This window comes from Pinus tabuliformis, chromosome 1_2 (genome assembly GCF_031772625.1).
Source record: "Pinus tabuliformis cultivar Carrire ecotype Pingquan chromosome 1_2, CPIR1, whole genome shotgun sequence".
Classification (NCBI taxonomy): Eukaryota; Viridiplantae; Streptophyta; class Pinopsida; order Pinales; family Pinaceae; genus Pinus; species Pinus tabuliformis.
In genome coordinates this window covers 587269644-587283793 of record NC_142298.1, presented here as the reverse complement: position 1 = coordinate 587283793, position 14150 = coordinate 587269644, and positions in this window count along the sequence as shown.

Below are 14150 nucleotides of genomic sequence, written 5' to 3'. Positions count from 1 at the left end.
CTTACCAAGTATGCACACTTTTGTGCATTATCACATCCATTTAAAGCCATTATAGTTTCTATTGCATTTATGAAAAAAAATTCAAAAGCTACATGGAAACCCAAAGATTATTGTAAGTGACAGAGATCCCATTTTCACTGGAAATTTTTGGACAGAATTATTTTCTTGTATCAGTACTCAGTTAGCTCATAGCTCATCTTATCATCCTCAATCTGATGGGCAAACTAAGATAGTAAACAAATGTTTGGAAGTATATCTTCGTTGCTTTTGTATCTGATGAACAGACACAATGGGTCAGATGGTTGCCTCTTGCTGAATGGTGGTATAACACTTCCTTCCATACAGCAACAAAAATGACTTCATTTATGGCACTTTATGGATATCAGCCACCATCCATCACATTATATTTAAGAGAAAATTTTAAGGTTCAAGTAGTGGAACATCAAATTGAGCATTAACAACAAGTCCTCCAACTCTTAAAGGATGACCTCATGTTGGCATATAACAGAATGAAACAACAGGCAGATCAACATCGTAGTGAAAGAAGTTTTGATGTAGGTGATTGGGTATTCCTACGGCTATAACCATATAAACAAATGTCCCTCAAGCAAGCTAAGAAGGATAATAAATTATCACCAAAGTATTATGGTCCATACAAGGTGTTGCAAAAAATTGGTACTATGGCATACAAATTGGAGCTTCCTGCAGCTTCTTGAGTGCACCCAGTTTTCCATGTTTCATGTTTAAAGAAGGTTATAGGAGACAAGCTCCCAGTTCAAACAATATTTCCAGAACTTGACGAGGAAGGAAAAATTATATTGGAACCGGAAGCAGTCACAGAAACAAGAACTCGATAGCTACGAAATCGATCAATTTCGGAGTATCTCATCAAGTGGAAGAATTTATCCACTGAAGATTCCACATGGGAGGATGAGAATTTTATACAGAAGCATCAAGAACTACTCAAGCATTGAGGACAACACTTTTTTGAAGGAGAGGGGCATGTTAGGTCCCTATAATACTAATGATTACCCCATTACTATTGTAGGTGTATCCCTTATTAATATTGTTGTGTCCCTATTGTCCTCATATTGTTATTACTGTGCCCCATAGAATCCCTCTATTGTTATTTTTATGCCTTTATATTATTATTGTTAGGTCGATTGGGTTATATTGTGAATCCTTAGACTCCTGTATATAGAAAGGAGGTTTTGTCATTTGAATCATCAATGAATCATTCATTTGTGTAATGTAAAGGAGGTTGCCCCCTCGAAGAGGCTGAATTCTAAGGCGTTAATCTATCTTTTCTATCTTTTTGTGAGCTGGTTTCATAACAGGTTGTGAGTGCAACTGGAGCATGTTTGAGAAAATACATTCTAAGAAGCGCAACTGATTGACACAAAAATGCTTAAATGACCTTGTATTTTTCCATTACAATCTACGACTTCGTAACAGACAAATACTAGGTGAGACTCGAGATCTTGAATTTGAAGGTTTCATAATCTAATTCGTACTTTAAAGTTCAAACTTCAAAGTCAAACTTTAATTCACATTTCAATGTCTCATGATAATGATAGGTTTGAATCATTCACCAATCGACCTTGAAGAGATAGATTTGCAAACTACAAATGCGACAGACTGGGTCCAATTAGAGGAGGCTCCTCTTTTAAGCCTTCATGACTTAGAGAACTTTGAGAGTCAAGCAAGCGAAGGAGTGGGTGGAATCACTTCTACTTCTCACTCTTAAGATTCTTAGACTCTTAGTTACTGATTTTTTTTTTTCTGATTAGTATGCAGTTTTTTGTAAACTTTTAGAAGCATATGCTTTTGGTTCTATGTAGTCACTAGTTAGGAGTCAAGACTCAGTACTTTGGATCATGTTTGGACTCATAACATATATGAGATACTTATTCATTCATGATATTTTGGACATCTATTGATATTATGCATTGTTTGGACATGGCTTTACCGAATATTAATGAAAAATGTTTTTTTAATTCAATATATGTGTATATTTTTATTTAATGAATTCACTGATTTTTTGCTGATTTTTTGCCGATCCGATTAATACTCTTCACTCTTTTGCCTCGTCGATTTATTGCCAATTCTGAGTCTGGTAACATTGGTTTCTGATGTGGCAAGATGGGCCACTATGCATCCCAGTGTCCTTTGAAGAAAAAGGACAAGGATGAGAAGCACAATACTAAGGTTGCAGCCACGAAGATCGAAGAGGAGTTCGCCATGACAGTCGAGATACCTCTAGGAGGGAGGTGGGCTGATTTGGACCTGTAGTTTGATAGAGCTATAGATGGTTAGGATCCTTGAAGAGTCCACCTCTTGGATCAATACCTTGCTACGGGAGCCCAATTTTGCAGTAGCAGGATGGACTAGTGTCGGATGGTGCCGAGGAGTGTCGGGGAGACAGTTGCAGTGGCTAAAAGCACCAGAGTCTGAGCAACGTAGAGAAAAGTTGGCAGCAGTGCATAGGTTAGCAACAACACAGTAGATTCAAAGGATCAGTGTAGAGACTAGCAGCAGTCAGTTCCAGCATTCATGTGGTATCATACTGAACACAGTTAGTTCAGTGATTTTGGATGTTTTTCAGTTGCTTCTCTTAGAAACTAAGTTGCAGTATGAATGCAGTGTTAGCAGTGGTAGTGGTAGCAGCATAACAGATGTAGCATTTCAGAAGGAGCTATAGTAAAAATGTAGCATTGGTAGTGACATTGTCAAAGGTAGCAGTACAGTTGCAGCAGCAACGCAGTAGTTGGTGGATAGCATGTCAGACATCAGCAGCACAGAGGACGATGCTTAAGAGTCAGAGCAGTATGCAGCAACAGTATATTGCTAGAGCACATTCCATACTAATGGGGAGTGTTGATTTGGGGTAGCATCGAATGTGCTCTAAGCCTCAAATTTTGCAGAGAGGCTTGGGCACATGCATTCCAAAGAACCCAGAAACCGTTTTGGGAAATTCCACCCAGAGACGATTATATTAAAATAATTAATATTTTTAATGGGGTTCCTAAGTATAAACTATGGAAAATTAAAATATTAATGGGTATTAATCTAATTGAGGGTAAATCTTCTAGATAAAGACGAAGATCATGTCAAAACGATCTGAGCCTTTGATTAGGATTTAATCTAGGTCATTGGTCATCCAACAGGAAGTTATAAGAAGGGGCTTGAGGGTCATTTGGAAAACACAGAAAAAGAGATCAAGAAATCGATTTTATGAAGTGAGAAATTCTCAGGAGGAAAATTCGATTGAGGAGATTTCTTGTAGTTGAGGGGCAGGGATAACAGCTTCTAGAGAGAGGGATTCTTAGCTAGAATATTATCAACGGAGAGAGGTAGATAGTGATCCAGCAACTCTTATGCAGAGGCTGACGCTGGGCTAGAAGGGCAGCTCAGAGGGAGAGAGAGAAAGTCTAGAATCAGAGCAGAGAGTTAGTTTCAGCAGTCAGCAGCCAGGGTGTCAGACAGGGAGGCTTAGAGGAGTAACTCTGGGCTAATGATCGATTCCCCAATTGGGTGACGCTATGCCTGAGAGGGTTGACACTGGGACAATGTAGAGACAAGCAGAGGCAGTGCAGGGCCTGCTAGGGGCACCTCATCCAACAACTGGATCAACCAAGACTTTTCCTCAGTGATTGTGTGAGGTAATCTCACAAAGCTTCCACCAGTATTCTCTTTCAGTAACTGAATATCCCTGTGAGGTATTCAACGATGTATTCAAATTTTTCTACTACTTAATAATAATAAACCCTCATAACTGTTGCACCAGTTTTCCCACATTGGGTTTTTCGGGGACATTTGCCCAAAAATAACGGTGTCCTATGTGTTTGTATTTCCTCGCTTAGTTTCTATGTTTTAGAATCATATTTAATTTGGTGTAGGTTGCTTCAGTAATTTGCTTCAATATCTCAAGAAGAAATCTGAAATAAGTTTGTAATGTAATTTACAATCTAGGTGAAGTAGATTCAGCTGGTTGCAATAGGATTCATGATATTGTTAGATCTAGGAATTTTCACATAGTTGGCACAGTGTAGATTCAGCAGCAAGACAAAGGCTTCAGAGAGTTAGCACAGAGACTAGCAGTAGTCAGAACTCCAGCAACAGATGCATCATATTGAACACCTGTTCCTTAATTTTGGATGCTTTTCCGTTGCTGAAGCAATAGCAACAACAATTGGAGAAGGTGACAGTGCAAATGCAGCTTTGGCAGTGGCAGGGCCAGCAACAGCACAAATGCAACATTTACAAGGGTTGCAGTACAAATGTAATGTTGGCAGTGGCAGGGTCAGCAGCAGTACAGATGCAATATTTGCACAATAGTTGGTGGGAAATGATGTCAGACATTAGCAACGCAAAGAGAGATGTTATAGAGAAGGGTGATGCTTCATCAGGTTGCATTACTAGAGCACATTCCTCACTAAGAGGGAGTGTTGATTTCTGGTAGCAATGGATGTGTTCTAAGCCCCAAATTTGCAGGGAGGCTTGGACACATGTATTCCAGAATACCCAGAAATCGTTTTGGGAAATTCCACCCAGAAACATTTTTATTAAAATAATTAATTATTTTTAATGGGTGCCTAAGTATAAACTTAGGAAATTAAAATAATTAAAGAGTATTAATCAAACTGGGGGTGAAACTTCTAGAAGAAGACGAGGATGAAGCCAAAATTATCTAAGCCATTGATTAGAATCTAATCTGGGTTGTTGGTTCTCAACGAGAAGATTATAAGAGGAGGCTTGATGGGCATTTGGAAGAAACACTAGAGAGAGATCAAGAGATCGAATTTCTCAAAGAGAGCAGTGCAGCAGTTGCTAGAGAATCGTTCAAGGTGATGTCTTGTAGTTAGGGGCAGGGATAGTAGATTGGAGGAAGCTTTCCAGATCCGAAGAATGCAAGGCAGAGAAGGTAGAGAGCAGATTAGTGAGGCAGCGCAGTGCCATGCAGAGGCAACGCAGATCTTCAGAGGGAGTTCGAATTCCAACTAGGACAGACGTGATTCAGTGGAGGAAGATAGGGTATGAGACCGAAAGGTCTGGAGATTGAATTTCCAGTCAGCAGGAGGACGGTAGAGGGATTGACGCAAAGCCTAGGAGAGTGATGCAGTTATGCGTAGGATTGATGCAGAAGTTGTGCAAAGGCAACGTGGGGCCAGTCAGCAACCCCCGGACCAGAATCTAATCTCCCATAACAATGTGAGATTTCTCTCACTAACCTTTTTTCCAGTTTCTCTCTATATTGGATAGCCAATTGGGCATCCAACAAATTGTACTTAGATTTACTACTACATAATAATTAAAACCCTCAGCTGTTGCACCAATTTTCCCGCATTGGGTTTTTTTGGGGACTTTTGTCCAAAAATAACGGTGTCACTTGTGTTGTGTATTTCTTTCTTGCTCAGTTTCTTGTTTCCACATTTAATTCAAGTGGTGAAGGTTGCAGTGTATTAGTTTCAGTATTTTCTATAGGATGCAGTAAATAATTTATTCAGTAATTAACAAATAGAAGAAACTTAATTAGTTGCTGTAGTAGTGATTTGGGGTTTCACGAATTTTCACAAGCAACGCAGTAATTGCCGGAGAAGGTGATCAAGGAGATTTCTTGTAGTGAGGGGCAGGGATAATTTCCCAGAGGAAGTTTTCCTGATCCGGAGAGTGCAAGGTAGAGAGGGAAGAGAGTAGTTCGGAGAGGCAGCGCTGGGCCACGCAGAGGCAATGTAGAGCTACATTGTAGAAACACTACAGGCTTTGGAAGGAGACATCGAGCTGTAGTCAAGTAGACTACAGGCGATGAGGGGCAGGATCCTTGAGGTTCCCAACCTCTTGGATTATACCTTGCTATGGGAGCCTCGAAGAGAGAGTAGTAGGACTGGCGGATGTTGGTAGAAACGGATGCGGATGAAGCGGCGGATAGTGTTACAGTGCAAGAGTCCCCATGCAGTGCGAAGCTAGCAGGCTGCATCAATGCGAGAGGCACAGGGAGTGTGACAACAGTGCAAGATGGGAGATAGGTTTGTAGCAGTACGAGATGCAGGGAGTTGTTGGAGCAGCGCAAAGGCAGTAGAGGGAGCACTTGATAGCGACAGTGTTAAAATTGGCAACTAAGGCCAAACTCCATGTGGGTCATATTATTTATGGCAGCTGATATTTTTATTGGATCCCTCTCATTGAGAAGTGTAGGATTGATCTAAATATCATCCGATTCTGATAATTATTTATGAAGTTATGAATTTATGAATTTATTTATCTTATGGACAAATTGTTAAGTCGGCCAACAACTTATGTAGGCTCAGAATCCCAACAATCATGTCTATTCAACCTCTACGTTTTAGTATAAATAGAAGAGGACTTCAAGTCATTTCTACACACACTTGGATCTCTTCCTCTCTCTACTTGTTTTTGGGTTTTAATAGGAGGAGAGATCCTAAGGAAAAGCTGGAAAATCCGGAAAGACGGAACTGCAAGAAAAGCCGGAAAATCTGAAACTGTCGGAAAAGCTAGAAAAGCCGGAACTGCCAAAAAAGCCGGAAAAGCCAAAAAAGCCAGAACTGCCGGAAAAGCCGACACTGTCGGAAAAGCCGGAAAATCCGGAAAATCCAGAAATGTCGGAACTGCCGGAAAAGCCGGAACTGCCGGGAACTGCCGAAACAGCCAGAGCATCTGTCTCCGAAGGAAGGCAACATGATGTATGAGATCATGGGCAGCATAATAATGATGGATGATGATATGAATATGGGAAGCTTGATGTATGAGATCATGGGCAACATAATAAGCAGCATGATGATATGAGCATGGGCAGCATAATGATGAATGAGATCATGAGCATGGGCAGCTTGATGATGAATAAGACCATGGAAGATGCAACATAGTGAGAAGCATGAAGATGAGAGCAGCTTAGTCATCAAGGTTCAACACATGTGATAGTACAGCAAGGTGTCACACGGTAATGTGCAACAAATAGATGAGATGTAATACTATGATAGGTGAATGAGTCACCTTAGAGAATCAGTTGAAGCAATATGTCTTCAATTGATCTCATGCCGATATCAAAAGTCAAAGTGATTGACTTCTATTGTAAATGTATTATCTCTCTCACTTTCTCTGTTGAACTTTGAAGAACATAAAAGAAGAATTGATCAAGGGTTTCCCCACATTGTGGGGTTTGTCACTGGCTAGCGCCACATCTTGTGTCCTCTTGTCTTGGCTTGTCTTCTGCGATTTATATTTATGTTCTATCTGCAGTTTACTTTATGCTGATGTGATTGCTAATGTGGAAAAGAAATTGAAATAAATTGCTTTAGCATAGAACATACCTAAAATTAACATGGAATCAGAGTTGAGGTGAAGACAATGCCCAAGCAAGAGTGAAAGAGCAATCACCAAAGACAAAAGGATCAATGGGTTCCACATCTCTCTTCTAACAAAGGGTGAAGTCGAAGCAGAACATATTATTAAAATGGCGTAGCGGAAGTTTCTGATGGCCCATCTAAAGATCACTTCATTGGGAAGTCCGGATCTAAGGGTGGAAGGAAAGGTGGGTGCCTTGGTTGCAATAAGTTCGGCCATTATGCGAAGGAGTGTCCGAAGGTAATGCAGGTCATCAAGGAAATGTTCGACTCTTCAAAGAAAGCAAGGAACCCTGAATCACTTTTATGTACCTGATCGCAAGAAGAACTTGGTGTCCATCTCGGAAATGGAAGTCAAAGGTTTCAGGGTGGCACTCATCGATGGAAAGGTACGTGTTTGGAAATAGAATTTTCAAAGATGTTTTTGAGTTCAAGGTTGTATCAAATTGCAGGAAGCCCATTGGGGACCATGTCCATTGTCACGTAGCACCGAAGGTCTATGATTTAGATGGTGATAGGGATGCCTGAATTCAAAAGGAGCATGAAAGTACATGCCTGAGATGTACCGAAATAAAATCTTACAAGGGGACCATTCCCCTCATGTAGCAGGTCCACAGGACTGGAACAACCCAATCAGGAATCTCGCATATGCAGGTGGAAGAAAGCCCTCTATGGCTTGAAGCAAAACACCCCGGGCATAGTATGAGAGGATCAATAGCTATCTGATAAAGTTGAGATTCACTAGGAGTGAAACGGATCCAAACCATCCGAAGGTTGTGGATGATAGACCTCTCATACCAACACCTTATGAGGACGACCTACTTCTAACAGGTGCAGACCCTCTCATTTGTAGAAGTAAGAGGGAGTTGGTTTCCAGATGTGGAATGGTGAACTGCAAGCCTGTGACTACCTTGAGGATCTTAAATTTCAGAAGTTATATGGTAGTGATGTCGAACCAGATTTGGAAAATTCCTCTGAATCTCATAAACTCATTCGCGTTGATGTTCTTGGTGAACTTCCATCCGGGCATATGTTTTGCAGTGAGCATGGTGAGCTCATATTTGGTTGAGCCTCACTGGATTGGTGCCAAGAATCCTCTGAGATATATTCGGAGCACAATCTCTCATGGATTGAGATACACTACCGGAAATATGAAAACTGCATGATTATTCGAATGCTGACTAGGTAGGCAGTGTGGAGGATCATTAGAGCACTTCTCAGTGTTGGTTCTCTTTGGATTCTGCTTCGATATCATGGATGAGCAGGAAGCAAAAATCGGTTGTTATAAGTACCGCCGAGACCGGATACAAAACTACGAGTATGACCTCATATGAAGTTGCCTAGTTGTGTAAACTCTTTAGTGAGTACACATGATGAATACCATTGTGATTCTCTATGACAACCAGAGGTGGGATTCGATTATTGAGGAATCCTGTATTCAATGATTGCTCCAGCAGATAGACATCAGATACTTCCTTATCTAGGATATGGTAAGTCGATGAGCAAGGAAGCTCCATCGCACTGAGATGATGTACAGGTCGCTACACTTTGTCAGAGCCCCGGGGAAAGATCAAATTTGTGATTTTCCCGAACAACTTGGAGTCATCGAGAGACCCTTGTAAAAGGGTCCTGCATGTTGTATACATTGAGTTCTAAGAGCTCTAGGGGTTTCTGGTTCTTACTGGAGCAACATACGACCATAGGGTGACTCACCATCCCCTGGTGGTGCGCACTAGGACAGGATGATTCGCTCTCCTATGGACAGGATGATTCGCTTTCCTATGGACAAGATGATTTGCTCTCTTGTGGGACAAGATGATTCGCTCTCTTGTGGGACAGGATGATTCGCTCTCCTGTGGACAGGATGATTCGCTCTCCTGTGAACAAGATGATTCGCTCTCTTGTGGGACAAGATGATTCGCTCTCTTGTGGGACAGGATGATTCGCTCTCCTGTGTAGTAGGATGATTAATTCTCCTGTGAGGTCTGGATGATGTGTTCTCCATGACGATTGTGTAGTAGGATGATTAATTCTCCTGTGAGGTCTGGATGATGTGTTCTCCATGACGATTGTGTAGCAGGATGATTAATTCTCCTGTGAGGTCTGGATGATGTGTTCTCCATGACAATTGTGTAGCAGGATGATTAGTTCTCCTGTGAGGCCTGGATGATGTGTTCTCCATGGCAAATGTGTAGCAGGATGATTAGTTCTCCTGTGAGGACATGATTGATTAAGTTCTCCTGTCGAGGCATCCTACCCATGCAGTCTGGGACTCATGGCAAGTACCTCTCATCTGATCAATGAGCAAGGAAATGAGGATAGGGACCATAGTAGTACCGATGGACGCATCATTGTATCTACCGTATCCCTATGCTAGGATGATCTTCATTGATTTGGGATCAATGATACTAGTCTAGGACCAGTGGTAGGAATTGTACCCACTATGACTCTGACTTCGAGTCGGTTGAGGACTGGTCAAGGACTAGTGGCACATACTCTGAGACTGACTTCGAGTCAGTAGAGTACCAGTCTGGGACCAGTGGTAGGAGTTGTACCTACTATGAGACTGACTTCGAGTCAGTGGAGAATGGTATGACACATTCTCGATCAATTCTTCTTCTTCATGGTTCAGCAGGGCTAAGTTGAGCAGAGCAGAGCAGAGCCAGCAACGCTGAGCACAGCAGAGCATAGCTAGTAGAGCAGAGTTATGAAGCGCTGAGCATAGCAGAGAAGAGCCAGCAGAGTTGAGCAGAGCTGAGCAAAGAGTGCAGGGCACTGATAACAGAGATAGTATAGTTGGACATATGGATCAGCGGATGGAGTTCTCCCTAGTTGAGAGGGAGTGTTAAAATTGGAAACTAGGGCCAAACTCCATGTGGGTCATATTATTTATGGCAACTGATATTTTTATTGGTTCCCTCTCATTGAGAGGTGTAGGATTGATCTAAAGATCATCTGATTCCGATCAGTATTTATGAAGTTATGAATTTATTTATGTTATGGACAAATTGTTAAGTCGGCCAGCAACTTATGTAGGCTCAAAAGCCCAATAGTCATGTCTATTCAACCTCTACGTTTTAGTATAAATAGAAGAGGACTTCAAGTCATTTCTACACACACTTGGATCTCTTCCTCTCTCTACTTTTCTTTGGGTTTTAGTAGGAGGAGAGATCCTAAGGAAAAGCCGGAAAAGGCAGAAAATCCGGAACTACCGGAAAAGCCGAAAAACCGGAACTGTCGGAAAAGCCGGAACTACTGGAAAAGCTGGAACTGCCAGAAAAGCTGGAAATGCCGGAAAATCCAAAAATACCGGAAAAGCCAGAAAAGACGAAAATGTCAAAACTATCGGAACTGCCGGAAAAGCCGGAACTACCGGGAATTGCCGAAACAGCCAGAGCCTCTGCCTCCGAAGGAAGGCAGCATGATGTATGAAATCATGGGTAGCATAATAAGCAGCATGACAATATGAGCATGGGCAGCATGATGTATGAGATCATGGGCAGCATAATAAGCAACATGATGATATGAGCATGGGCAGCATAATGATGCATGATGATATGAACATGGGCAACATAATGATGAATGAGATCATGAGCATGGGCAGCGTGATGATGAATAATACCATGGAAGATGCAGCATGATGAGCAACATGAAGATGAGAGCAACTCAATCATCAAGGTTCAACACATGTTATAGTACAGCAAGGTGTCACACGGTAATGTGCAGCGAATAGACGAGATGCAGCACTATGATAGGTGAACGAGTCACCTTAGAGAATTAGTTGAAGCAATATGTCTTCAACTGATCTCATGCTGATATCAAAAGTCAAAGTGATTGACTTCTATTGTAAATGTACTATCTCTCTCACTTTCTCTGATGAACTTTGAAGAACATAAAAGAAGAATTGGTCAAAGGTTTCCCCACATTGTGGGGTTTGTCGCTGGCTAGCACCACATCTTGTGTCCTCTTGTCTTGGCTTGTCTTCTACGATTTATATTTATGTTCTATCTACAGTTTACTTTATGCTAATGTGATTGATAATGTGGAAAAGAAATTGAAATAAATTGCTCTAGCATAGAACATACCTAAAATTAACAGACAGAGAGAGCTTCGGCATCGAGAATGTTTCTAGCCTGACAACGATGTTAGTAGTTGGGTGGATCCGTTGCTTACTTCTCAGTAACTGAGTTGCAGTGTAGTAGCAGTATGCAGTAGCATGATGTAGCATGATGAGAGGGGGTTCTAATGCAGATGCAGTGCTGGGAGAAAGGACCAGCAGCAGCACGGATGCAGAGGGAGTTGTCGTATGGATGCAGCAGTGGCAATGGCAGAGCCATGGGCAACAGTACAAGATGCAATAGTGCAGAGGATGTTGGGTGGGGAGGCCTAGCATCAGCAAGGTACTGGTGCCGTATAATCAGAGTGATGCTCAGTGAGGAGTATTACTGGAGCACATTCCTCGCTAAGAGGGAGTGTTAATTTGGGGTAGCATCGGGTGTGCTCTAGCCATGAAAATTGGTGGAGGGGCTAAAGCACATGAGATCTCCAAGACCCAGAAATGGTTTGGGCAGATTCTACCCGATTTGGGAGATATTAAAATAATTAATATTTTTAATGGAGTTCCTAAGTCTAAACTTAGGAAAAATAAAATATTAATGGGTATTAATATAAAATTGGGTTAGAAGGTTCCAAAAGACATGGATCAAGCCAAACATAATCTTAGCCATTGATTAAAGATGTAATCTCGACCGTTGAATGACCAACAGGAAAAGTATAAGAGGAGGTTTGAGGGTGAGTTGGAGAACACACTAGAGTGATCAATCATTTGATTTACTAGAGCGGGGTTGCTAAGTAAAGTTGAATCAGTGATCAGCAGCGAGGGGTAGTGAGTACTAGACAGAGAGGCAGAGACAATGCTAAGAGACCAGCGCAGAGGTAGAAAGGTAGACAAAGAAGCCAAAGCAGGCCACGCAAAGCCCAGCAGAGACAACGCAGAGGCCAGAGGGCCTGTGTCATCCATGCAGAGGGCAACGAGAGTGACACAGAGGGTCCCAAAGGCTGCGCAGTGCCTCAGAGGGCTGACACAGAGGGTTTTGAGGCTGACGCAGAGGCCAAGAGGGCTGACGCAGTGCTTTAGTGTTGTTGGAGAGGGTTTCGTGGGCCAGGTTTTTTGAATACCTACTTCTGAATAGAGAGGTATTACTGCCAGTTATTTTTCTCTGTCAAGTGAGCCAGTTTGGCACCCAGTTGTACTCAAGGATAGACTGCATAATAAATAAACCCTCATAATTGCTACACTGATTTTCCCAAGTTGGGTTTTTCCGGGGACGAGTTGTCCAAAAATAACAGCGTCACTTGTGTGTTTGCTATTTCTTTCAGTTGTTGATCTGTACATAGTTGAGGTTGTATTATGTTTATTTCGATGTTTATATGTTTAAATAACTTGTTTGTAATTAACAAGTAGGAGAAATAAACCAGAAGAATACAAATAAAATTTCTAATTGTTAGACTTAGAAATTTCAACATGGTACCAGAATGTGGTTGCAGATCACAGGAGAGTTGAAGCAAAGCATTTGCAGCAGAAAACAGTTGTCTCGAGTGACAAAATTTGTTCCTTGCAAAAAGAGAAATAAGAAGGGTTGACGCAGAGGGACTACGTCATCACTCTGGGCTAGAGAGAGGCCAGCGCAGAGGCTGAGGAGGGCAGAAAAAGGCTCATGCAGAGCCACGTAGAGACCAGGAGGCTTGACGCAGTTGACTAAGGGAGCATTTTTGCCAATTTCGGGATTGCATAGAGCTTAGAGGCTCAGTGCTTCAGTTGCTGGGGCATAGGAAGGAGTGGGTAGTTTATGGGAGTGAAGCTAGTGGGGTAATGTGGGAAGAACAGTACCTATTAGGGAAAAACCAAGGTAGAGGGAGTTGCTACCTAGGCAGATTTCTAGCCAAGGAATCCATATCAGTGTTGCAGGTGCGCAGAAGATCAGAGAGGTGCAACTTGACGACTGTCAGGAGGATTTCCAGAAGGGTAATCGTCACTCAGAGGGATTCTAGCAGAGAACTTCCAGGCGGGAAGTAGAGAGACTCAGTAGGAGTCGAAGAGAGAACTTCCGGAGAAGTAGATAGACTCGGAGGAGTCGACAAGAAGAGCAGAGAGATGACCATGAATGGGCTGAGGGATCAGGACAGGGTGTCCAATCTGGAAGGCCAGGATCCTGTCCATTCTAGATAGACATTGCATCAAGGCCTTCGCCTTGAGAATAGTGGCGATCCCAGTTGAATCGACTAATAATGAAAAGTACAAGGAGGCAATGGCCAAGGCGAAATGCATCATCCTTGATGGGGTCAAGGATTATGTGGTCCAACATATTGCCGAGAAGGATACGGCAAAGGAAATGTGGGGTGCCTTGAAGAAATTATACCAGCATACTTTTGTGCAGAGGAAGATGTTACTTGAGAATCAGTTGTGGTCATACCAGATGCAGAAGGGGGAGCAGATAGATCACTTCCTCGGTCGGTTGAAGGAGATCTGGGACCAACTGATTTCCATAGGGGCCACATCGAATCAGGAGTTGATGGTGAGGACCGCACTAAACTCAGTCTCCGAGGAGTGGGAGACATTTATCCAAAGCATACTGGGCAGGGCAATCTTCTAGAATGGAAGTATTGTGGGCGGCGCTTCACAAGAAGAGATCAGATGGCTGAGCAGACGGGAATTAGCAGTAAAGGAGTCTAGATCAAGAAGGAAGAGAAGAGGATGCAGCTCATGGCATCTGCGGGAAAGTTAGAGAA